The 27,874-nt window shown below is 39.6% G+C and overlaps 1 pseudogene; it reads left to right on the top strand.

Annotated features, from left to right (window-relative positions):
- The first annotated feature begins 12,340 nt into the window (after positions 1–12,340).
- LOC116913174 lies at positions 12,341–25,344 on the top strand (annotated as a pseudogene).
- Positions 25,345–27,874: the final 2,530 nt, after the last annotated feature.

The raw sequence follows: 27,874 nt of genomic DNA, 5'->3' as shown, positions 1-27,874 counted from the left end.
ACTCAGACACATACAAATATGTAAAATTAAAAACTAGACCTTAAAAAATAGAAATATTAATCAAGGACTAAGGATTGTCAGGTTTGAAGCACTGGATCCAATCGTCACTGATATTAAGCTGGTGTGATGGCGTGCTCATGGAGGCCTCCGGTGCCATGGAGGTGGAGGTGTGAGGAGGTAGAAGCTTGAGATCTAAAAGCGATTTAGAAAACTTTTGTTTATCGTTATCCCTTCAAAACTAGCTTGCTTAAGGAGAGTATTTCGCCAAGCTCTAGCACTCTGTTGATTACTGAGAGGAAACCACTAGGGGGCAGCAGAGGTACTGCTCTCAATCAGCACTAAGGAAGATGCTGTGGTTGCCCTTGTCATTTTAGAGGAAGTGGGTGGGAAGCCTAAGGTCTGGGAAAATGACCATAATAACAGTACCTAGTGTTTACATAGCACCTTTCTTCAATTAGCTCAGCGTGTTTGGATGTGATTATTCAGCTGGGAGCTTCCAATTGTGGGAAATGAAGCACAAGGCAAAAACGTGGCCTAGGTGGGATAGAGTAGAAGACTAATTCTTACTCATTCCAAGTGCCCACTCATTATTCTTACTCAGAAATGCTGATGCGTGATCCTTCCTGGTCGCTTCCTTAGAGACAATAAGCTGAGAAGTCAAGAGCCCTAAACTGAAATGCGTTAAATTGAAAGATTCGTAAATTCAACCAATTGGGGAAGGGAATCCCATGACTCAGAGTCAAGAGAAAACTAAAATAGAACTGTATAAATTGTGTGTCTGGCAATAAAGTGTCAAGTTGAACATGTCATTTTCCAATAAAGAACATTTTAAACGTGTAAATAATCCCTGTAAATTCTTAAGCTAATTTTTATTTTTAAGCAAATCCATTCTAAACTGAGCCCCCCTCAAAAAAAAATTAGCAGGAATTGAACTTACATTTTGAAAGCTAAAAAATAAATCTTTACTGCAGAAAGAAAATGCCAGGTTCTACCATAATTTAGTAGAGAAACATTGTGACATGACAGGTAACCCAGAACTAATGAATGAACTGAACAGATAGATCCGTACCTTAGTCACAGAGGATGTATTGCCTAGTCAGTGTGTCCAGTGACAACATTTATAAGGAATGGTGTGCGATGCATGATTAAGATGACACCTCATCTGCTGTATTAGCTGTGTCTTCTATAATATGAAACACCTGCCTACAATTAGGAAGCAAGGGTTCGTTTTGGCTCACAGGTGTGGGGCAGCAAGGGAGGCAGGTGGATGGCCACATTTTATCCACAGTCATGAAGCAGAGAAGTTAATGTTGGCACTCAGCTCACCTCTTTTTACTCAGTCTGTGTCCCCAGCTAGTGGACAGAGGATGCCCAGATTTAAAGATGGTCTCCCCACCTCAACCTAATCTAGAGATCCCTGTGAGAGGCAAAGGGTGAAATCCTTTGGGCCCAAAAAAATCCTTTGGATTCAGTCTGGCCTTGAACTCACAAGAAACCTATCTGTCCCTATCTTTGTCTCCCAAGTATTGAGATCAAAGGCCTGGATTTATTTATGTATATATGTACCCTTAAAAATATTTATATCAATCCCAATCTCTTTCTCCCTTCTTTGGGGATCAATATCTCTGTGGACAAATATATTTATATTCTCTTTCTCTTTATATAAATTAATCAAATATTTTCTATACTCAGATTTATTTAAATTCCTTTTCATTTACTGTATAAGCCTATTCCCAAGCCATCATGTATCTGCTGAGTTTTATAGCTTGGGCCATGTGCCATGAGCCAGGCTGAGCCATTGACAGTTCTCACATGGAAGACCAAATTATATTGTGGAAGACTTGTGGTTCATAATCTGTAGCAAACCCCCTCACAATCAACTCAGAGTCTTATTTCCCTAGATTCTAGACTCTTTCCTGTTGACAATATTAGCCGTAACACCTGCTAATAAAGTCTGCCTCCTCCCTCCTCCTCCTCCTCTCTCCTCCTCCTCCCTCCTCCCTCCTCCTCCTCCCTTCTCCTCTTCCTCCTCCTCCTCCTCCTCCTCCTCCCTCCTCCTCCTCCTCCCTCCTCCTCTCCTCCCTCCCCTCCTCCTCTCCCCCCCTCCTCCTCCTTCCTTCTTCTTGCTATGTTTCTTCCACTTCACAACTGGGGTGTTGGAAGATGACTACCTTTTTATACACTCAACCCTAATAGATCACCCTCTGATTTCACCAAATACCGCTCTCCTTTAAGTTGAGAAGGTAACTTTAATATGGTTTCTAAATAGTTCACAGGCTCTTTGTATAGGTCTCTTCAAAAAGGGGATTGTCTAAAAGTGGTAGACAATCTGAGTCCTAGGTGAACTGAGCTTTGTTTTATAAAAATACATAATTCAGAGACTCCAAGTCCTAAAACAGGAACTGCATGTTGTTCTTTATAAGTTATCTTTTTCTCCTCCTTCATGTTCACTGAATTTCAGAAATAACAACGTTTTATTGGATTTCATTTTATTCATCTGGGTATTTACATAAGATATCTGGTCTGATTTCCTAGAAAAAGATAAAGACTGACTCTAACTGAGACTGGCAGCAACAACTGTTTCCTCCCTTCCTCCCTCCCTGCCTCCTGCCTCCTTCCCTCCTTCCTTTTGTGTCTTTCCTTTCTGCACACAGATGTATATGAGAAGTTTAACTTTGAAGAACAGGACTTCTATGAATGGAAGACCCTGACAACTGAAGACAGAAGTGCTGCTGTGTAGGCATCTCATACCACCCAAACATGACTTAAATCAACAGTTCATGAGTGTTAGTGTTGGACAACTGCTCAGCAGCAAGAAAAAGTTGTTCACACACAATCAGTAACAGATCCAAATCTCTCATTTGAGTCTCTCCTTATTAAAGCAGTTCAAATTTTTGTATGAGTGTGTGCCTGTATTGGTATGTGTGCATATGTGTGCAGTTGCCCATAGAGGTCAGAGGAGGGTAGTAAAGGCCCTAGAACTGGAGTCACCACGTTGTTGCGCATCCTCTCCCACTGGACCTTGTTCCTAGGAACCAAACTGGAGTCTTCTGCAAAAGCAGTAATAGCTCCAACCTGACCACTGGGCTACCAATCCAGTCTACAAATCTTTTTAAATAATCTTTATTCATCTTACTTATATTCATTACAGGCTTCATTTTTTAAACGCTTTTTTGAAATAGGATCGCACTACTTAGCCTTGGCTGGCCTGGAACTTACTAAATAGATCTGAGTGGCTTTAAACTCACAGCAAACCTCTGTATTGTCGACCATGTTCTGGGATTACCAGCATGTACCATCATGCATGGTCTCTGTGTGGATTTTTCTTATTTTTTTAGCAGATATGTATTTTTTTCTTTTTCTTTTTACTTGTTCTTCTCTCATACTCTACATCCTGACCACATCATTCTCTCCCTCCATTCCTCCAAGTACCCCTACCTCCTCCTCTTTGCCCCAGATCCACTGCTCCAAATTAAGAGTTTTTAATATACAATAACTCAGAACAAAATATCACATTTTAATCAATTGGGAGAAAATGAAGAAAAATTAAATCTTGACATCTGTCATATTAGATTTCCAGAATTGAATTTTCTCTCAACTGGGAAATAGCTACATTCTATTTAAACCAAAATAAAAATGTCCAGCCTTGTGGTCATTTGAGATGGTTCTCTCTGAGAGTTCTGATGTATGAACATCTGTTGAACAAATTTCACCAGAAAAGGAGCACACAGAAGGCTTCATTGAGAGCTAATGATATTGCTTTTTATATTTAAAGTAGAGTTTATAAGAATAACTTTGTATTGGCCAGATTTCAAAGCCTTTGCTTGTTTTATGCACTGGAATTATAAGGGTTTGGGGTAACAGGGTCTCACTCTGAGCTCAGACTGGCCGCAGACTCCCACTGATGTGCCCACTTCGGCTTCCTCAGTGCTCCAAGACAGTCGATCATATACCACACAAGTCAGAACATGCAGCTCATTTGACTAGCACGGTCTGACCTTTCTCTTTCCAGCTAATCTGGGACTTCCCAGAATGTAGGAATGTTCTTAGTCACATGTTCCATTAAACAAATAGGACAGGTGCTTCACGGAGGGTTAAGCAAATGACGACTGGGAGCACATGTCGATATCTGAGTAGAATCATAGCGTTCTTTAAGAGCGGAGAGAGAAGAAGAAATAAAGAATGAACCAGGATGGGAATGTCAGAATCTACTACACTTAAGTCATGATGAAAAGGAGACTCGGGGAAAGCCCAATAAACAATCACTGAGCTAAAAGGAGAAGCCATTGGATTTTGTGTTGTGGAAAAGAAAGAAAATACTTGGAGGTTTGGGTTGGCATGACTGCAAAGGTTAAAAATGATGGAAATGTGGTAGCTATTAGAATGGTCCAGAAGTACTCAAGCTCATTCCCTCTGCTCTGGGGTACATTCAAGATCATGTCTCCCTGCCTTGTTTAGCATAACGAAATGCAATTGAAAGTCACATGTATCATTTCCTACAGAGGGCTTTGAGGGCCAGTGAAAATCTTTTCAAAATCTCTCTGCTATGCTGACTAAAGGTTTATAGTACATGGTTTAGGATTAAGCATGGCATCTGGTGTGACACAGTCCACTGTCACCCACACAAGGGCAGATACAGCAGATAAAAAAAATGTATAGTAGCTATCTCACTCCACTGACTGTGCTGTAGGTGATTACAACATAAATTCAATTATTCTGACATAGGAACTAAGAAAAACAACTTTTGCTGTTAGACTGGAATTGAAAAAAATAAAACAGAAATCCAATTTTCTAATTCTATAATCAGTAATTAGAAATCAATGAAAAAAATCCACAAATAACAATTTGAAAATACTTAATGTAAAAAGTGACTCAATTAGACATTTAGGTGTTCTATTTCTGTTGCTAGCTAATTGCCCCAAATTTGTAGCAATATATTTTAAATGGGCTAATGTCAATCATAATTTCTACTCTTCTCCCCAAATACCTAAAAATCTTAGATTGCTTTTCTTGCAATTATCTACCCTTTACTTTATATCGTTACTGACTAATGCCACACTATCTATTAAAATTATTACTCTGTCTAGTTAATGCTCATTTATACTTACATACTCACATGGTCACCATAGTGACTTGATATTTCCATTTTCAAAAGGGAATTCTCTTCTTTTCCTCTCAGAAAAATAAACCTCTCAGAAATATATATAGTCGCAAATTTATGCTAATGTTAAATATATTCTTTGCAGGGAATTTGTTTTTCCTTTTTGGATGTTTAGAAAGCTTTTTCCCTTCTGGTGTCTTGAAGTCCATTATACTCTGTGGACCTAAATACTGTTTTATGTGCCCTTCACTGGGCTTCAAAGGTTTTCTGAATATGACATGCTCTTATCATCTTCTATTTCTGAGACAATTCCATGTCCTTAGTAAAGCATCTCTCCATTCTCTTTATTCAGCTCTTCCATAACTCTAATCATCAGCCTAGTTGAAGACACCGCCAAAAGAAGCTCCAGATTGGGATTGTGTACTTTTGAGAGTCCCTTATATCTCTGCACATGCATGCACACACCCACACAGACTGAGACACACACGCACATGTACATGCAAGCACGTGTGCGTGCGCACACTCACACACACACACACACAGGGGGGGGACAGACAGACAGAGACAGACAGAGATAGACAGAGACAGAGAGTGACACAATGACAGAGGCAGAGACAGACACACAGAAAAAAGCACATTAGTTGGTGGCAGAGGAGAAATGGGGAAAGGAGATGACATTTGAAATGTAAATAAACAAAATAACCAATAAAAAAGAATTATTGTCATCAAGGATTCCATATTCAATGTCAATGCAGTATAACTGTAACTATGTATCAGACCTTAAAATTAATGCCATTATTATTAGGAAAAAGCAATTAAGTTGTAATATTCAACATTCTCAAGAGTTGAGTTGTAATATTCAATATTCTCAAGAGTTAAGTTGTAATGTTGTCATGAGTATCAGAGTTGCAGGGCCACCATTATCAACAATGTGTGGTACTGACTAGTACAGAGTGTATGTGCATGGAAGACAGGGATAACAGAAAACTTACGTAATTGTTCAAGCCCCTTTTCTATAAGGATGGGTAAAAGCTTCTCTCATCACTAAGCACATTTCCAATTAACACGTTGAGACTATTCTCTTTTTCAGTTCCTGTCATGGTTGCTGGGTGGCTACCAGTGCCTAGGCTATGCCATTTGCACACTGGTAGAAGGACACCTACAAATATATTTATGTAGGGGGTATTAATTTTATGGAGTGTCATGACTGGGATAAAGGGCACTTAGACAACAGGACATGCAGTATTTCTGTGTGTATCTTTGAGTGATACACATTAGAATCACAATCCATGGATTGAATAAGTAATGTCCTGTCTTGGTGTTAGTGGGTACCAAAGGATAGAGGAAGGACAGACTCACTCTCCTGAACTGGAACACCCATCTTCTCTTGTTTTCTCATGCCCATGATCTGTGTTTAGAAATTATAACTGTTACTTCTGTCCCAGCTCATGGAGGCCTAGGTTCTCAGGCCTCTGCCCTTGAACAAATTATACTATTTTTTTTTATTGTTCTTCAATTAATAAACAGCATGTTCTGGAACTGTGGGGCCTTCATAATCACAGCCAAAGTAATAAGTAAACCCTCTCTTCTGTTTATGCTCATGTTTAGGCTTCTACAACTTCTTATCAATTCTTGTTCTATTGAGACCTCTAAGCACTGTGTTATTCTTAAATTTATATTGGTTTGTGTAGATAAACCAACCCTTTATATCATAGTACAGATTTAAAAATCACTCTAAGAAATAGCAAATCTCCTTAGTGAAAGAGATTCATCAAACTTAATTAAAATGCTTAAACATTATTTACAATAGTCATGAATGACCTTGTAGATGTGTCTAAATATACTATAAGCTTATTAATTTATCGGGATGGGACGTTTTCTGTTCCCAAACTTTATAATTGTTTCAAAACCTAGTAATTTTTAAAGATGGAGAGTTGACCAAAGAACAAACTTTTATGTCCTACTCTTATTAATAAATTAGTGAGTTTTGGAGTAAATAAAAGAGAAATATTTGTGTGTCTATTACAATTCACAGATCATGTATACATTCTTATATCATACACCTTTTCATCATGCTTGACAATCTGCCAATGTTTAGTCCTATGGAACTCATAGCTTTACATGTTTTATACTGTTATAAAGATGTTATCTATGCAGAAATAACGTCATAAATTGTTTAATAATTAGCCTGTTAGCTTGCTTAATAACTTTAAGGTATTTAGACATTCATCATATTGACTTATATTATTCTTTGGGCCACACAAACATGACCAACAAGATAATTATTTGGTGTTCTTCCAAAGCAGTGTTTTGAAATTCTTCAAAACTTCAAATAATGGGAGATTGCATTGATGTAAGAGAAGATTTTTTTTTGTCCTCTGTCGCGCGCCCAACGTCTCGCCAGCAAGAACGACGCGCGGACACCAGGATCCTTCTGCAGCAAAGCGTTTATTACATCTTGAAGAGGAGAGAGCGAGCCCCAGAATGGCGCTGCTTATATACACCCTAATGTGGCGTGTCCACGCCTGATTGGTTGCTTACCCATGATCTCATAGGCACGCCCGGAGGGGGCAAAGACCTGGCACGGCAAGCACTCTTGCACATGGCGACACAGTTAACTTCCTGAAAGGAAGTCGGCTGGCGCGGCGAAGGCTGGCGCCATCTTGTAATGGCGGAGGCTATCCTGGCCTTCCACGTGGGGTGCAGTGGAAGCCAGGGCCATCTAGCGGTGGCGAATGTTATTGCGGCCCTCTACAGTCCTCCTCTGTGGCTCTAACATTTCTATTGATTCCAGTTTCTTTTCAATCTAGAAGTTCTAGTTGATTTTGAGTTTGCTATGCCTTTTGAGCCTGATTTTGAGTAGGTAGGAGAATTACCCCTGCCAAACAATAAGATTAAAATCAAAATGGAATCATGCTATTTGGTGATACATGGTAGTATCTAGTGCACAGCACCCTAAGTGCTGCACAACCTCTGCCTGCACCACAGTGTTGGTATTCTTTTATCCCATTTATCTATCTATCTATCTATCTATCTATCTATCTATCTATCTATCTACCTATCCATACATACATACATACATACATACATACATTCACTTTATATCCTGATCCTAGCTCCCTTCTCTTCCAAGCCACCCCTCACATAGCCCCTCCTCTCCATCCCCTGTCCCTCTATTCATTGATATGGAAGAGTCTTCCCCTGGGTACAAACTCATCCTGGCACATAAAGTCACTGATGGACTAGGCATATCCTCTCCCATTGAGGTCAGACAAGGTAGTCAGTCCAGTTAGAGGAACAGGATCCACAGGCAGGCAGCAAAGTCAGGAACAGCTCCTGCTCCACTTGTTGGTGGATCAACATCAAGTTCAAGCTACACATCTGCTACATAATGTGGGGAATCTAGGTTCAGCCCAGGTACCATCTTCGGTTGGTGGTTCAGTCTCTAGGAAACCCCAAGAGTCCCAAGTTGGTCTTTTTGTGGTGTCCCTATCCCTTCTAGTTCCCTCAATCCCACCCCACCCCCAACTCTTCCAGTTTATCATTGGAAAGGAATAGCAGAGAAGCACAGCTCATAGTAATGTGAACTCGGGATGACGTGTCTAATGTTCACCTCATTAGAGACTAGAAATCAGAAAGCAGGTTAAGTGGGGCTGGCATAACCTTCAAAAGCCCAATCTGCTGACTTACTCACATCTTCTAGGACCCAATCCTTCTTGGGGATTTGTTGCTGAGGTCTGAGGAACTTAGATAGATTTCTACCAGATGCTATTATGTCTCTATCTGGCATCTTGCCTTAAGAAATCTGGGATTATAAGGGTGCTTTCACATCTGGCTTTATATGGATGCTGGAGATCTGAACACAACTCCTTGAAAATGTCTGGGAAGTGCTTTACCCACTGAGCCATCTCTTAAACTCCTATATATTCCTTTCCCCTGATGGATTTATGTGGGTTTGTGTATTAATTGTATGAAATAATGGGTTTCTTTCTTGCATTTAAAAATAATCTAACCAGGCATGGTGGTGCGTTCCTTTAGAGTCACTGCACTTGGGAGCAGAGGCAGGCAGATCTTTGAGTTTGAGGCCAGTCTAGACTACAAAACATGACCAGGACAGCTAGGACTTGTTATACACACACACACACACACACACACACACACACACACACACACACACACGTACACACACACATGTGCGCGCGCGCGCACACACACACACACACACCTGTATTTTTAGTTAATATGTGAGTTAGTATACAAAATAATAAAAGCATGTGATATTTTCCTGAGACTGCATTAATCTCCCATTTCCAGTGTTGCTACTTGCTCCATTCTCTCTCCATTGATGAGCACCTAGGCTACCTCCATGCTTTGGCTTCTGTACCAGTTCCACAGTACACAGAGACACATATGTATCTCTGCGGTGTGTTGACTTACATTTCCTCAGGTAGATACCCAGGAAAGATAGAGTTGGGTCATATGGACTTGTACTTTCATTTAATGCGGCTCTGCCATACTGGCTCCATAGTTTGTGCTCCCAGCCCTAGTGTGGAAGGTGTTCTCTCACACCCACATATCCACCAACATTTACTTTCTCAATGATAGCTGTCCAGCCTGTAGTAAGATGGCGTGCCAATATAATTTAACTTCCCATTTCTCTGATGTCTAGGGATGTTCAGATGCTTCTCATATATTTATTGACTACTTGTTTTCAATGTTTAGAATTTTGTATAGAAGTTAGACTGGATGATTTGGCTTCTTGCTGTTAAATTATTTCAGTTCCTGATTTCTAGAGACAAATGCCCTGTCACATGTAAACTTGGCAAAAGTTCCTGGCATTCTGGAGGCTGGCTTCATTCTTCTGTCTCTTTGTTTCCTTTGGAATGTCACAATCCTATTTGTCAAGTCTAGCAATTGAAGTTTCTTCCAGAAAATCTTTGCCTATGCTCTATCTTGAAGTTCTATCCCATGGGTTTAGAGTGCCAGGTAGTAAACTCTTTGGTACATTTTCAGGTGAGTTAGTCCAGTGCTTAGCCAGTTTTCACAGTATCCAGAGTTAATGAGGCTGTCGTTAAGTTTTTGGTCAACTTTGCTAAAATTCAGATGGCTGTAGGTGTCCATGCTTAACTGTAACTACTAAGTTCCTACATGGTTCTTTTTCATTGGAATTGGTTTAGCTTATTTTGGGGGGAGGGTCTTTCTGTATCTCCATATGAATATAAATTTTAGGATTTTTTTCTATTTCTATAAAGAATGTCATATGAACATTTATGGGGATTACATTGAATTTTATTGCTTTGGGTAATCTAGCCATTTTCATGTTAATTTTGCTAATATATGAGCATAGAAGGTTTTCCAGTCTTCTGGGGTCTCTTTCAATTCCTTTCTTTAATGTTTTGAAGTTTTCACTACTCAGATTTTTCACTTCCTGGTTTGGTTTATATATATACATTTTTATAGAATCTATTATGAGTGAATTTTTTTCTGACTTTTTCCCACAGCAATATATTGGGGACAGGAAGTTACTTAGTTTAATGCTAATTTTCTATCACAGAATTGCTGTCCTTGAGTTTCTGTTGTTATTGTATCCATTTATTTGGAATGTTGGACTGTCCTTGTATTTCTGATGAAACCAACCTAATCATGATGAAATACACACACACACACACACACACACACACACACAGAGTTGTTACATGTACTTGGCTGACTGGTTAATATGTAGTGACGTTCTTTATCTCTTCTAACTAATTTTGGCTCAAAGTCTACTTTATCAGATATAAATAAAACTATTCTTGCTTGTTTGGGTTTTCATGTGTTTGGTATGTTGAATCTATCCTTTCACCCCCAGTGAGTCTGATTCTTTGCCAGTGAAGTGTGTTTTCTTATAGGTAATAGGTAGTTGGGTTTTATTTTTTCATACAACCATCTACCATTCCTCTTTTTTCTCTATTTTTATTTTGTGTGTGGTAGATGCACATGTGTGCACACCTGTGGGTGTGTGGAGGCCAGAGAAGGACATTGGCTATTACATCTCACCTTATTATCTTAAGATAGGATATCTAACTATTCCAATCCCCACAACACTGGGGTTACAGGTGCAGGCAACCATACGTAGAGGCTTCCAGGGGCGCTGAGGATTTGAACTTGGGCCTTTATACAGCAAGTACTCTCACCCCCAGAGCCATCTCTACCATTAGAAATGTCACCTCCATAACTAAAGCTATGCCATACTTGGCTCTCACTTGTGTCACCCTATCTTCTACAGCCTGTGTATTCTTCCAAAAATATTATATGCACTGATGTACTCATGTACCTGCATTGGTATAGTGGCATGTGCAGCATACTCTAATATATTTTTTAATAAAACTATTACTTTGGAGGTAATTCCCTTTCCATTTCCAATAAATAGATTTCAATTTTTTAAATAAGATATATTATTCTGTTATATAAACATGTCGTCTGCTATTCACCATCTTCAATGCTTTGGTCTTTTGATATCATTAATATATTCTTAATTGGAAATGTGTAAACCTTTACATATGGAAGCACTGCAGATTAGTTCAAAAATAAATGTAATCCAAATACTTAGATTTGTTTGTTTTGCTTTGATTTGACTTTTGCTACATATACTTTACCAATTTAAGACTTTATCACAATGCAACAAGTTTAGTATTTTCCTGTGCTCAAAGGAAGATGATAGTATCAGAATCAATAGCAGCAGGTTAAATTAATGATTCTTTGGAATTTTAGCTTTCCTTTTTTTCATCTTTATAAATGAGATTGAATTTTAATACACACATGGAGGGTTAAATATTTTTCTTTTTGTGTGAATTTCTGCACTTATATACCTCAGCCATTTTTACAACAATCATTGGTCCTCTACAGAACTGGAGAAAATATACCCTAGCCTGCATTTGTATAAGTGAAGTTCTGGCATCTTACCTAAACAGCAAGTCTAGTCGTGTTACTGATCTGTGGAAATCCATTTAGCTAGATGACAAAAATATCCAGCCATCCTGAAGTGGCACATGATGTTTTCCATCCCCCAAATCCCTATACCTTAACCCCTTTTTATATTTATTATTTCTTCTACAGCAGTGAACTGTTATTGTATGTATCATGCCCCTCTCCTGCTGTGTCCAAATTCCAAATAACTTGGCCCCAACCCATTCGCCTTTCAGGTGCCACCTCCTGTCCCTGTATTCACCTTCTTTCCATTGTCACATTCGTGTCATAATGAATTGCACTTCACATGTCATTGCAGGTAAGTCAGAGTGAGATGCCGTGTACTCAACATAGAATAGAACTAACTGTTGACGGCCTGTAGCTATGTGGCAAACTCTCCACCAAGCTACAAATGTATTGTGAATCACTCTGCTAACTCCTGAATGGCTAGAGTATAGCTGAGCATCAAACACAAAACAAATGTTTTATAGTTCTTTTCTATTTTCTTTTAAACTTTTATTCTTTATTACACGAGCTTTACTGCATAAGCAGAGATCTTATGTCTTATTATCCATTTCGGGATCATCAGGGTGGTTTGTTACATGCACTTGCTGCCTAACAACCAGAGTTAGATCCTCAGAGGTCTTTCTAAAGAAATTAGTATAACTACCAACGAAATAAAGCATCCCACACATAAAGAAGCAGAACAGTGATAAAACTGTGTTATTTTCTCTGTGGTTACACTAAGAAACATGGAGAATGGTTCACAAAGTGAGGGAATATACACACGTGTCCTATACATACACCATAACCACCCGTAGTTAAAATTATCATGAGTTCTTTTAGAAGGTGGCAAATGTCTTAGGACCCTGGAGAATGCATCATCTTAAAGAAATGACCAAGATGTACCAATCTAATAAGAGTCTATTAGACACTCGCCATCACCCTTACCACAAAGTAATTGCAATTTTGAGCAATACTTTTTTAAAAACATATTTCTAGCATTGAGATGACTCAGACATGAAGAAACAGAAAAATACGAATGGGTGAGTCTGCCCTGAACGACCTCAGCAGATGATGACAGCTGGGGCCACTTCAGTCATTTACACAATTCCACATGCCCTTCTCGCATGCTGTGCTGTGAGTGGTCTGCCAGAAGGCCGCTGAAGATCTTTGTGGACCCTTTACTTGGGCTGAGATCCCCAACGGTGAAAAGCGCCATGGATCTGGGCATTCCTATCTGAGAAAATAGTTAATATTCCAGTTATAGTAACAGAAAGAGCAGAGTCCAGGTTTGAGCTCCTTCTCAACCACCTCTGATATTGATGTTGTTAAACTCAAGACCTTTCTTATACTGTGCACAAGTTAGGCTTCTCAGTGTTAGCCTCTGACATCACTACAAGCTGAACCAGTATTTCTTAGCACAAGAACTTGAGAGGCAGAAATGTCATGAAAAATACACTTTAGAAAAAAAATGGAGAGAGAGAGATAAGTTTGCTTTGGTTTTGACCCAACCTGGGGTATCTGTGCTGAAAGGGTTAAAAAGAATGGACATTGAAAACCAAGATTTAACCCAGCACTGGTCCTCAAGCATGAGAACCCTGGGTCCAGCGTAGGCAGCACACTCCCTGTCCTTCCTCTCTTATCTCTATTGCTCTTGGCCTATCGGTTTTATTCTTCCTCATGATAAGCCAGGGTCCTCACACAGAAGACTCTGACAGCAAAGGGTTGACAACCTCACAGCTTCACACTGGAGAAGGTGGGTATATTCCCCACCACCACTTCCCCGCCGGTTCCAAGTTCCCTTCGCTCGGTACTTAATAAATCATTGCTACCAAGGAAGAGCTATCATGATCACCCTCGACTTGAACTGAGTCCATTTCTTCAGTCACCGAACTCAGTGAAACAGCTGAGGTCAGGGATACAGAGGCAAGCTATGAGAAACACAGGATGGGAGGCAGAGAAGTGGGCATGGTCGGTACGAGAAAAAGGGAGGGGCTGAGGCAGAAGAAAAAGGAATCATCAGCCTTAGAAACCACCAGCACAATACTGATTTCATGGGACGTTATGTTCTGAGTCCTAGATAAATGAACTTGGTGAACTTACAAGTTGGGGACCGCCTATATCTGAATAATGCACAAGGTGGAAAGGACAGACGATGGCCATGGGAGAAGGCCCATTTGCCATCTGGTTTTCCCTTGAAGAACAGGCGTGCCTTTCCTCTGGGTTTCTGGTTGTCCCAACTGAGGTTGCTTCCTTAGTTGATAGGCTAGAGCTATTACCCTTTAGCTCAAAGCCCAAAGTCAATATAAGTATCAGCAGTTCTGGGGGATGGGGAGTGCAAAGCCTTCAATGTTCAGAGAACTGAATGAAGATGGTATTTACTTTTAACAGAATACAAGATATTTGTGTCTAGATATAGATATAGATATATAGATATAGATATAGATATAGATATATTGATTCTTGGCCCCAGGTTCATATTAAAACATTGTCTATGATGAAACTTCTGTGTGTAACTATTTCTATATTATATAGACATCTCTTGTAGGATAAGAACTATATATATAAGCAGTGTACTATATTCTTTATTCATTTTTAGGTCAATGGCAAAGTCATATAAACCAACGCATCTCAAAAGTCTTATGTTTGTCTGGACTCATATCCCTGCCATTAGGCAACTGAGGAAGTTTGTCAGCCCCAAAGAAAGACCTTTATAACTACAGTGGGAAAAGTTGCTCTGAGATTCTTGGCAGAGACATGTGGAAATATTTTTAAAGCTATTTTGTGCAATTATTTTTACAAACATTAAACAAGGGAAATCAAGCACCAACCAAGGATCACTTCTTAAAATCACACCTCCCCCCAAACTTAATATCACAACCAAAATGTAGTTCCTAACAGTTGCAGAGTCTTGGACACTTAAGGAAAATGTTTTCAGAAACAGAACAAAACAAAACAAAAACTATTTTTTTTGCTTGTTTATAAAATTTTAAAAGGTCCCGCCTCTTTGCTTTATTTTCCTTTGTTCCCCCACTGTGGAAGAATGTTAAGATTTCATAACAACAGACACTCAGCTCCCTTTCGATTGAGTCACTTTATGCAGATATTTCACTATGTAGGAAAAAAAAAAACTTGGGAAAGAGAATTCCTCTGTCTACCCCTGGCAGTGTTCAGAGGCTCTCTGGAGCATCTGAGGTGACAGGGTGGCTGACACAGACTGGCATGTTCTTTGATTCACATGCAGCTGTAAACTTTCACATTGTAGAACGGAAGAGTTTTGCTTGAGAACACTTTTTTTTTTTGCACCAGTGTTATACAAGTCAGATTTCTTGAAGTCGCAGTCAGCATTTACTGGAACTAGTGTCAGCCCTTAGCTGAGAGGAAACAGGTCACAAACCTCACCCTGGCTTCAACCTTTTCTGATGCTGCTGTGGGTGCAGATGTTTTGTTATGTTCTTAGCTGCTGGGGGAGAACCCCAGCAAGATTTACATCTGCTTTGGTGCAAAGTTAAATTTAGCCTCATTTTGGCAGTTTACTTTGGCTCCAAGTCCTCTCCCTTAGTCAAATACCTTTAACTGTCCAACTCATCTCATTGGCATGGTTGGAGCCATAGATGGAACTGAATAGATTCATAGGCCCATAAGACTATCATCTGAATCCAGATGAAGAGGTGACCTCTGGAGACTCCCAAATGGCTGAATCTGCAAACAGAGCTGTGGATAACATTTTGTATTTTCAATAACTGCTTGATGTCTATATATGCCTTCCCTTTTTATCACTGTCTCTTTAAATCATCAACTAGAGGATATATTGAGATGATCACTACCAAGTGCCCAACAGAATTACTTAGTGCCCTGAAATACAAGAAATTATGAAATGCAGAGATGCTGTGATTGAGTGGAATTACGATATATCAAATAACTCAGTGGTAGTTTCATGCATTTAAACACTTTGTTTTATTTTAGCTAACTGAAACTAAAGGGTGGGAAATGGACAATAAATATAAAAAGCCATTAAATTGGGGACCATAAACCTGTAGCTTCAGTCTTGGCATGAGGTCACAATTTAGAATAGGTTGTTTCAGCGATCCATGGGGTGGTTTCTTTCTCTATCCTCTGTATGTAAATGTAATGATAGCTTCAGCAACAGCCTTAACACCTACAGAGTTCACCTAATAACGGTTATTGAGTGATACTCAAAGTCCCCGGGATTTTCTTCAACCAGTGGTTCATAAATTTGCATTCTACCAGACAATCATCCAGGAGCACTGTCACAGTGGCTTCCCACAGTCCTGAGGCTTTCATTTCACAAACCAGAAGAGGAGGAAGAGCATGGAAGTTCTTCTAGAATGATCAAGAAGCTAGATCCAGAAATAATCTGCTGCTGCTGTTCTTTTGAGATAATGTGATCCCCTATTTCTCACACAGCTGTGGCTAGCCCTGAACTCCAAAACCTTCTGCAACCAGATCCCCGCTGCCATGAGGTGGGTTTGTTTGTTTGTTTGTTTGTTTTGTTTTCAGGTTTCCTTCAGACTCTACAGACCAATGGTCTCAACCTTCATAATGCTGTGAACCTTTAATACAGTTCCTCCTCTTGTGGACTCCCCCAACTACAAGATTATTTTCTAGCTACTTCAAAACTGTATTTTTGCTACTATTATGAATTGTGATATAAATATTTTTGGAGATGGAAGTTTGCCAATGGGGTCGTGACCAACAGGTTGAGAACACTGCTCTAAAGACAAGAATCCAATCAGTCATATTCATAGACCAGATAACTTCATTACTATAACCAAATACATTTTTTTAAAAAATTAAAGGAAGTTTAATTGGACTCATTTTTAGTGGTCACAGTTCATTGCCTTCATTCGTATGGCCATGAGGTAAGAGAGAACACCATTGCAGTGGATGTCTATGGAGTCAGGGCCAATATCTTATTTTCTAGGGCACACACATAGCCATCTACTTTCTTCAATGAGACTCCACTTGCCACAGTTACCCAACTGCCAATAGTTTGTTTAAATCTGAAGGTACCATAGCATGGAACTATTGATTATGCTCTTGTCTCTGTTGATGCTCTCACAGACACCTTCAGAGGTGTACTTTATTAGTGTGCAAAGTGGGCTCATAATGTGATCAGTTTGACAATAAGTATTAACCATGGCATACCTCCATTTACTCTGAATTTAGCCAAAAAATATACTCTATAGATGTAACATGAATCTTTCACAGCTTTCCATATGCCTATGAGCACTTTTGAGATCTTGTTATTGAGCAGGCTAACAGCTGTAGAGCTAAAGACTGGACAGAACCAATGAGTTAAGCACTAAGATCAGGTCCTGATGAAGACGAACCCTTCAACTTCATGTTTGATTCTAGGCAGTCCTGGAATTTACAACAAGAAACCAGTCAGCTCAGAGCCATGAATTCTCCAACCTTTCTTCATAGGACATCATCATTGCTCCTCAGGGACCTGGTTATAGTTTCCAGCCATAGTGATATACTTGTGTTTAATCATAGCAATGAGGAGGATGGGTCCTCAAAGCACCTCAAAATTGTTAATTTGCAGTTCTGTGTTTTTTTTACTGTTTTATTTTTATGTTGATAATCTTTTTTTTTCTTTGTTTTGTTTCTAAAAGGAAAAACAAAACACTTGTGGATCAAAGTCTTATTTTTATGGGGACTTTTCCAGAATCTATAAACTATCCATGAAGATAATTCTTCAAACACAAAATAATTCCAACAGAATAATGGACTTTAGCCCATGTTGTCAGGGACAAAGGTGTGGCATGTCCCTTAGAACACTCATTTCTATAGCCTGGCCTCATGACTTGAAAGCTCCTGTGACTTACATCAGCTGCCAATCTTCCTGGACTCTAAATTCTAAAGAAGTAAGGATTCTTATAAACATACTAATACTCTCACACTAAGAAAGAAACACACACACACACACACACACACACACACACACCTCTGTAAAATTAATAGTAATCAATACTCATTAGGAATTTCTTTTTATGAAGCAATGTCATATATATATATATATATATATATGTCATATATATATGTATATGTGTGTGTGTGTGTTGCACATATCATTGATTACATGTATATGCGATCCTCCCCTTGAAATAAAAGTTACTTTAGTTACAGATGGAGAAACTGTCAAAAAGCCAGGTGAAACATTGCGTCAAACATATCTGAAGAAATAAAAACATTCTTCAAACTCTGCTCTTTGGACTATGGAGGCAAATGATAGCATAAATAACTCTGTCACCCACCTCCAGACAAAAGAATGGAACTGAAAGGAAGCATCCTCAGAGAGTGAGGCATTCACCCTAGACATTAGAGAATACAGAACTACATCCCCACAGTCCGCCCATCAAGACATGTCTTCCAGATCCTCTGACACAAAGTCAACATTTTATCTTTACAATAATAAAAGCCTAGACTAAACCCTGAGAGTTTTTCTCGGACATCAGAAAACTGAAAGCTGTGGTTTCTGCAAGTGTCTCTCAGAGGTTAGAAACTGAAGGCTCATTGCTGTGCTTGTAAAAATGGGAGGCCGTATTCTTTAGGAAGTGAGGTCTACTTGGGAGTCTGATCATTAGAGGTATGCCCTCAAGGGGAGGTGTAGAATTCTGTAATTTCCGCTTCTCTTGCTTTGCTTCCTGGCTCTTGAGACCAACACTTTTCTTCCATCATGATGAACACATGCTGCCTTGCTGATGTCAAAATCAACAGAACCCTTCCATCGTGAACCAGAGCCTCAAAACTGTGAGCTAAAGTAAATCTTCCCTTTCATAAGTCAGTTGCCTCAGGTATTGCATTATACTGACGAGATTGTTTACTAATATCTTGAGACTGCAGAGAAAATCACCATCTGATCAGCATAGACTGTAAGACAGTGGTTCTCAACCTGTGGGTCATGACCCCTTTGGGGGTCCAATGGTTCTTTCACAGGGGTTGCCTTAGATTATAGGAAAACCATAGATATTTGCATTATGATTAAGAGTAGCAAAATTATAGTTATAAAATAGCAATGAATATAATTTTATGGTTATGGTTCAAACAGCATGAGGAACTGTATTAAAGGGTCACAGTGTTAGGAAGGTTGATAAACACTGCTGTAAGAGAAGAATTCCTCTGATAGTCATCCTGTAACCCTTCCCTGGGCTTTAGCTCCTAGCAACTCACATTCTTTTGGCAGTAAAGAACTAAGGAAGCTCTTTTCCTGGCATTTGTAAAGAAAGAGCATGGCTAGTTGCTGGGGAAAAAGCTCAGTTGGTAAAGTGAGTGTCACACAAGAATGAACACTAAAAATCTTAATTTCAGTAACCTATATGAAAAGGTAAGCTCTTATAATTCCATTACGAGAGAACTAAATAGACACAGATGGATTCATGAGGCTTCCTACAAATCAGTGAGCTCCAGGCTCAGTGAAAAACTCTGTCTCAAAAAAGGGGGGGAGGGGTACAGGAAGTGATCTGATGACATCAGACTCTGACCTCCACATGGATGAACACACCATAGAGGAACACACATACATGCACATGCACACACACACACACACACACACACACACACACACACACACACACATGCACAAACCTATCCATACACATCAAAAAAGAAAGAGCAAACCTAGAGATAATTAATAATGCTTCAAATATTCTCCACAAAATCTGTCCTATTCGACAGGGGGAAGTAAACCTTCCCTGGAGCCTTATCCCCTACAACATAAGTGCCTTTCTCTTGCCCTGTCACTGTTGAGCTCATTTCACTGAAGAGGACAAGGACAGCTAATAAACACCCATAAAGATCATAGCCCAGAAACATAGGCCTAACAAAGAATGAAGTCAGTGTGCTATTGAAGATGGCCATGTACATAATTTGTGTGAGTATGTGGGTATGCATGTTCCTTCATGGGCATGTTGAGGCTAGAGCAGGATATCTGGTATTGTCCCATATTGATTTCCACAGGATTAAAGAATGATTTCCCCAAGTCACATGTAGCAGCACATGCCCAGCACTATATAGGCAGAGGTCTATAAATCTAAGTCTAGCCTGCTCTATATAGCTAATTCCAGGCCAGCTAGTGCTAGATTTAAATCAACAAAGACAAGAAGACAAGATAAGGTAATGGTAAGACTGGGCTGTGGGGCCACAATAACCCTTAACTGCCACACAATCTCCATCACAATTAAAATAGTGTGCACCTGAAGACCCATTTAGCTCAGTTTCTCCTTCTTAATACTTAATGTGAAACTTTCAACCATAAACTCCAAAGCAAAGCATGCTAAAAAGGTAGCAAAACTCCAGTCCAAAGAGGCAAAGTAACTATCTGAACTACACTCAGATGCTGCTAAGATTTTGAAATTATCAGAAGGGGCTGTAAAAATAACTATGATTAATATGCCAAAGGCCTTAATGGAAAAAAAGGAGTGGAGAGCTTGCAAGAACAAATGAGTAATGCAATCAGAGATGGAAACTCTAAGAACAAAAAAAAAAAAAAAGAGGAAATTCTCAAAATTGAGAACATTGGTGGAGGAGCAAGGAAGGCCTTTGATGGGCTCTGCAATGCTGGGGCGTGACTGAAGAAAGAAGCCGTGAGATTACACGTAGGTCAATAAAAATAACAAAGAACTTTCCAAACTGAAATGTAGTCAGAATGGGGGAAGAGGGAAGGGACAAAACACCCAAAGGTGACATTCTGAAGGACTCAAGGAATATACCTCCTTGCCCTCACTCACAAATACAGATTATCTTAAGTAAATTGTTTTTAAATAGACATATAAAAGCTATCTTGAAATTGCTTTTAAAGATAAACAAAGAATGAAGAAAGCAATTGACTGGAATTTAGTAAGAACCAGAGCCTGTTATTTGTGTTATAGCCGGACTTCCCCTTCCAAGCTCAACCTAATGGATCCTTCACCCTAGGCAGAGAGGTCACACTGCCAGAGCTCCCTTGCTACCTTTCCCCATCAAGGTTTACCCTGTTTTCCTGTTCTAACCAGGAAAGGCCCATCAAAAGCAAGTCAGTCATCATCCCTGACATCTATCCTTGACAGACTGTTGAACAGTGATCTTCCTGGGAGATTTTTTTTTTAAAGACAATTAGAAAAGTCTGCCTGGTATGACTGAAATCTAACAGGTTGCAGGGGTGATTTCTGATAAAGGAGACAACTGAACAAGTAGAAGAAGAGAGATAGTCAATAAAGCCATTGCTAAAACTGTTATCCTTACCAAGACCTATACAAAGCCAAAACTTGGCTTTCCCAGTAAACATATCAAAGTCTTCACGTTGTGGGAATAAACAGAGCTCATTAACATGGATCAGACACAGCTCAAAACAATTGAAAAAGAAAACAACAAAGATAAGCCCCCAAGAATGGGAAGTTAAATCATACCCATAAGTACCATATTAACTACTATGGTCAGTCTTTAACAAAGTATAACAAAACAATAAAGTGGTGTTTCTCAACTCTCCTAATGCTGTGACCATTTAATATAGCTCCTCAGGTTGTGGTGATGCCCAGCCATAAAATCATTTAGTTGCTACTTCATAACTGTAATTTTGCTACTGTTATGTATTGTAATGTAAAAATATCTAATGTGCAACCCCCAAGGGGGTTATGACCTGTGGGTTGAGAACGTCTGTAATAAAGGACCAAGTATGTGTCATCCACACAAAGCTGTGGAAGAAGGTAGCTAGCACAAAGACTGAAACCTGAGAAGGTACAGATGTTGGTTATTTCCAAGCAGACAATCAGCATGTTTAAGGGACTGAAGGAAGCCATAATTAAAGATAAAGAAAGGTATAACTACTTTAGTTCATAGGGCACATGATGGTGTGATCCAGGTATTTTTCCTGACGAGCCCTACGATAAAACTCAATTCCTAAAGTCCAGTGTTAATGTTGTTTGCAGGTACAATACTAGAGAGGTAGTTAGGTTCTCCCAGGTATGGAGCCCGCATAGCATTGGGGTCATAGTAAAGGGAAGACGGCAGGTCCAGTGTGAGGAGCTGTCCGAGGAGCTGTCCTCACAGATGTGAGGAGCTGTCCTTACATACTCCATTACAAGACGGCACCAGCATCTGGCAGAACGCACCTAGTAAAAAGGGCAATACGCAGGCGCCTGGTAACTTCCCTACTCGAAGGGACACGTACGTCATCTGGCATAATTGGCAGCGACCAGTCAGAGAGTGACACGTCCTAGGCGAGGATAGTTTCCTATATAAGGGACGGTTATTCCTCACTCGGCGTCTCCGCATTGTAAGCTTATGCTCTCCTTCTCAAGACACAGTAAAGCTTTTTCTGTAGAAGGATCCTGTGTGTGCCGCGTCGTTCCTGCTGGCGAGACGTAGCGCGGGACAGTCCAGGTCTGAAAGCATGTTCTACCTATGCCATGGTTTATAGCCCCCCATCACAGATGTCAATGTTATGTCCCTGGATTTCTGTAACAAAGAGCTAAATGAACTACTTTTTCTTTGTAAGTTCTCCTAAATCCTGGTATTCATTTATAGCAATGAAAAATGCATTTAGGTGAATGACATCAATAAAAGAAAATTTATAAGAAAGAAGAAAATGGAAACATCTGAGTTAATGGGCAATAATCATAAAATAAAATTTCACTAGAGGGACTCAATAATAGATTTGAAATGGAAACAGAAACAATTGGCAAACTTAAAAGTATGGGGGTTGGGGATTTGGCTCAGTGGTAGAGCGCTTACCTAGGAAGCGCAAGGTCCTGGGTTCGGTCCCCAGCCCTGAAAAAAAGAAAAAAAAGAAAAAAAGAAAAAAGAAAAGTATGCAGTTTGAAGGGCAAAGAGAAAAATGAATAAAAATGAAGAACCTCAGAAACAGATACCTCTCAGTATATTTACCAGCAACTTCTGTATGAAAAAAAGGAAATAAAAGAAATGACCATAAAACATGTGAAATGCAAAATATTTAGGAAAAAACTTAGATATCACGTATAATAGAAAACATACACTATTTGTATCTCTGAGCTTAAATTAATTTAACATGGTAATTTTCAATTTCATTCTTTCCTTCAAATAACATCATTTCCTTTTTTCTTTTGGCTGATAAGTGTCCATATATCACATGTTTTTTCTCTGGTCTTCTGTCAATGTAATGGATATCTTGACTGGACTTCTTGGTTGTTATATAGCAGTAAACCCCAATGCGCAGTTATCTCTGTGCTATGTTGACCTTCAGACCTTCGGGGTCACACTGGGGCGTTGCAAAGGTAGGCGCTATAGTAGTTTGTGCTTTGTTGATGACTCCGCAAATTGAATTTCAGTGTGGCTTATCAATTTACATTTGTACTGGACATATGTAAAGATTATGCTAGTTTGAATTTTCCTAGCCTACTGCTCTGCTTGGCTAAGCATCTGTAATAGTTCTATCCAAAAGCAATCTGGCCCTGCACATTATTGGCTCTGATCAGGGAATAATCCTCATCTATGTGCTTTGCAAGAACTTGTGTGGCAATCTCTACCTTCTTCAGACAAGACATCTTTTACACATGCATACCTAGCTTGGATATTTAGGGTTTACGAATTCTATATATTACATCCAGGTGAAGCTTTTACTTGTGTATTGAAGACAAAGTCTTCATAGCAAGAAAAGACAAAACAAACACACCAGAATCCCAAAGTATACTGACAGTTGAGACTCCTATGGACTCTGCCTCCACACAGGACCAGGCTGTGTGTGGGATATGAATGAACCACAAAGATCTATGCAAGGGATCATGACATTAAGGAATGCCCTAACAAACTTCTGATAGATCTTTCTGTCAGAACAGACATATCAAATCTGGTTCTTAACTATCAATAAAAAAAAAAATCTGAGGATAATACAGCGCACTGTAAATGCCACTGATCTTGTCTTACTCCAGAGTCAAAAACATCCAAACCTCCTCCTAGCCTCAAAAGTTAAAAAGCATTGACCTTACATTCTAGATTTTACAAACTCCATTCCCACATTTGCCCTATTCTTGGTCAAAGCAGGCTAAAGTTAAGTTGCTCAGTCATGTGCCTTCTTTTATACTTTTTATTTATTTGCAAAATAAAATAAAGCACAACTACTCAGGTCATCTGTATCACTAAAGAGTTGTGTTTACACCTTTAAAGAAACGTTCCATTTATCGGAAGATTTCAGTACAAACTTGTCTGTAACCCTCCACCAGCTTAGCAAGCATGTTTCCTTCTTCTGCCACTGCAATGGGCACTTCAGGAAGGTGTCCATAGATTAATTCAGTAGAAAAAGCAAGTCATGGTTAGCTAAATGGAGAGTCTCTCCTGCCGTATCAGCTTTAGATGCTCCTGCATTTGATGATTATCGATGTTATTAAGAGTTTAGCTTTTAGGCTCTGTATGATGGTTTGAATATGCTTGGCCCCAGGAGGGACACTACTAGGAGGTGTGGCCTTGTTGGAGTTGGTGTGCTACAATGAGCATGGGCTTTAAGACCCCCTGTCCTAGCTGCCTGGAAGCAACTCTTCTCCTGGCTGCCTTGGGGGGTGGGGGTGGGGGAGGACGGAGGAACTCTCAGCTCCTCCAGCTCCATGCCTGCCTGGATGCTGTCACATTCCAGCCTTGATGATAAAGGACTGAACCTCTGAACCTGTAAGCCAGCCCCAATTAAATGCTGTCCTTAGAACAAAAAAAAAAAAAAAAAAAAAAAAGAGCTTAGCTTTTAAAAATAATCTCAATGAAGTAACCTCATCAATTGCACATGTAGTACATCAAAAAGCAAATCAATGACTGTGCATGAGTCCAAGTGAGCTGGAGACAAGAGCAGAGGCTGAACTTGTGATCTGAACTTGTGACCTTGTACCAGGCCACCCTGTAGGAACATCAAGGAGACCCAAGAACCAGTTCCTAGCATTAAAGCAGAACCAGATGAAAACAACACCCAGTTATTTTCATGTGGTTGTTGTGGATCCCAGGATTCCCCCTTTGAGGGAGGGACATTTAAACTTAAACTATTGCATCTAGAAGAATACCCAGTGAAAGCACCTAAAGTATGGTACATGAACAACATTAATCTTCTTAATGTAGTCAGGTTTGGAAGAATATGTGCAGATATTTTTGAATGATAAGTGGTCCCCAGCATTGCAGATCCATACAATTCCACTATCAATTCAGGCTTTGCTCAATGTTCCAATCCAGATGATCTGTCAGTAAATGATGTAACTGAGCTGTGGGAGACCACTGAAGCCCAAGCCATAGAAACAGTGAAAGCGTGGACTGGGCTGTGTGGCGTAGATAATGTTTAAGTTGATCAGATCACCAAGTGTGCATCACTTCTCTTCTACCAGAGCTTCTTCCTTTGTTTGTTTGCATTTAAACATGGTCTTAAAAACACTACAGATTAAAATCCCAGGCAGCGTTATCTTTGGTGATTACCCACACATTAGCAAATCTCTGTCTTGTCCTGGTTTGCTGTTGCATTGTAAAGCATGAGAAGAGACTGGACGTACTATCTGGTTTGTTGCAGTGACTCTCTGCTTTGCCTCACTTCTCCATCTTTCTCTCCCTGCTTATGGGGCCTAATTACATTGGATAAAAGCAGTTAATCAAAGTTTTAGTATATGCTCTATCCAAGTCCAACTTTAGATGCTATAGATGGACAGGCTTGATTGTCTGGACTGAAATGGGAACATTAAATAAACACTGTGACTTAGCTGTCAAGTGTAGATTCTCAGCACTCCCCTTTAAAAAGATAGAAAAAGGGAAGGAGGAGGGAGAAGAGGAAAGCTTGTGACAATTTTGTATGGCTTTTCTTGAAACGTCTGTAAATCTTATGTTTTAGTAAAATGTTTTATTGTTTTTCAAAAAAAAAGCAATTTCAACTACAAGTTCTATTAATATTACCAAAAACTCCATGGTTGCAATAGTATTCCTTGACCTTTTCCATTGGCATGAACCCTACATGCATACCTGAAGGGCCAAACCTCTGTCAATGGCCCAAGACACTTGTGAAAGTAGCTACCCATTGTGTGTTACACCACAAGGCTTTGTTGGCATAGGATCTTGGTGAGGCTTATTTTAATGAAATGTCCATTCCTCCTTCCAGTGTGGAAACAAATTGAGCTAAATAGGCTTCTTTATCTATTTTTATCTATGCACCAAGGCTTGATGGTTAAGATATACATAGGTGGAAGTTGTGGTTTTTATTGAGAAATTTCCATTCATTCAAGGAGATCTTAAGTATCTAGTAATCCATCTCTGTCGTCTGCCAACAGGATCCTGGGCATGTTGTGGAGCATCCACTGCTTCCATGTGAAGGCACATACTGCAGTTTTCTGTCTGCATAGTAGCATGCCCTCCCCATCTGTGCTGCCTAGTGGACTGGTATACTGCCTATAGGGCATGCTTGGCTACTTCTCCAAGGCTTATCATCTATCTGATCTTCTAAATTATCTTCCCTTTATCCATTAATAAAGCTCAGTTTAATGAGCCCATAACTTTCTTTAGAATGTTTTTCTGTATCTTAGTGAAAGAATGTTTTAGTTGTCCTAAAAATGGCCAGGCTAGTTTCGTTCATCTTGCTGAGATGAACATTGGCATTGTTGGGTTTTACACTAAATGTTCTGCTGACATAAAGTAATCATTGACTAAAATTCGGGTTCCTATCTTGAACACAGAATGCTGGATTTCTGGGGACAAGAATACAGTTAATAGGAATGTTAATAAGCCCAAATTTTAGTTTAAGGATCTTCATTGTAGATTTAAACTTCACAGAATATGGTACTTTTGAACCCATGTTAAAATATTTGGTTAAATCATACATAAATGTATAAACAGGAAACCTAGGCTGAAATAATTTTCTGTCTCTACGATGTTAGAAAAAATAGTTGCTTCAGGCATTAGATAAACAAATCCAAATCTAGAAGGAAAATCTCAACAGAGAAAGACCTTTGGCTCTAAATCCACTTGCCACCTGTACAGGTGGAGCCAGGTCAGATTAGCCTGGTAGAGCCTGGAGCTGTATTTAGTCTCTGATGTTTCCCTGATGAATAAGTTAGTTTTAAGTCACAGTTCAACCCCCTGGAGGAAACAGTCTCATCCAACTTTTCCTTTCTCAAATCCCACTGAATGAATGTTTGATGTCTGTTCATGGTTCACTTTATGAATTCATGAAATCCAACCCCAAAGTGAATTGAAGATGGGCCAAGTCCCTTCTAAAACCAGAAGAAGACCTTTATGGGCATGACCACTGCCTATACCACTGCCCTCTTAAAGTTCACAAAGTCTTTCACAACAACATAGAACCAAGTTTCTTTCATCCTGCTGTCCAAGGCCGGTTTTCCAAACCAGTAGCTAATCTCCTATCCCCAAATCCTAGCTGTGGCCACTGGATGGCAGTAAGAGACTTCTGTCAGAAACTCCTGTTGCTTCAGCTGCAAATAGCTCCAAAATCTCCCCAAATGACCACCAGTCAATTGACCATCAGTCAATTCAGGCAGGGATCATCAGTATCCAGGAAGGATCAGCTTAGCTCACAGCACATACAGTGTTGGTGTGCGTGGTGTGTCTGGGGGGTGGGGGGTGCTTATGTGACAACTTAAAGACCTTCACATTAGAACTGTAATTAAAGAGATTTTTTCTAGATGCTTTCTAGAGTATAATACGGTTGCAATTTAGTCATGTGAATGGGACCAGAGAAATCTATAGATTTCCTCTTCAGTATATTTAGTCAAATAGGGGAGGATGAACCAAAACTCCTGTGTCAATGCATTTGAATAAGGAGAAACGCCATTTGTGCATCATTGAGACCGAAGAGATGAAATAAGGGTTGAAGCA

The sequence above is a fragment of the Rattus rattus genome, chromosome 12 (assembly GCF_011064425.1).
Source record: "Rattus rattus isolate New Zealand chromosome 12, Rrattus_CSIRO_v1, whole genome shotgun sequence".
NCBI lineage: Eukaryota > Metazoa > Chordata > Mammalia > Rodentia > Muridae > Rattus > Rattus rattus.
The sequence above is the reverse complement of the archived record's forward strand: the minus strand, read 5'-3'. Positions and strand labels throughout refer to the sequence as shown.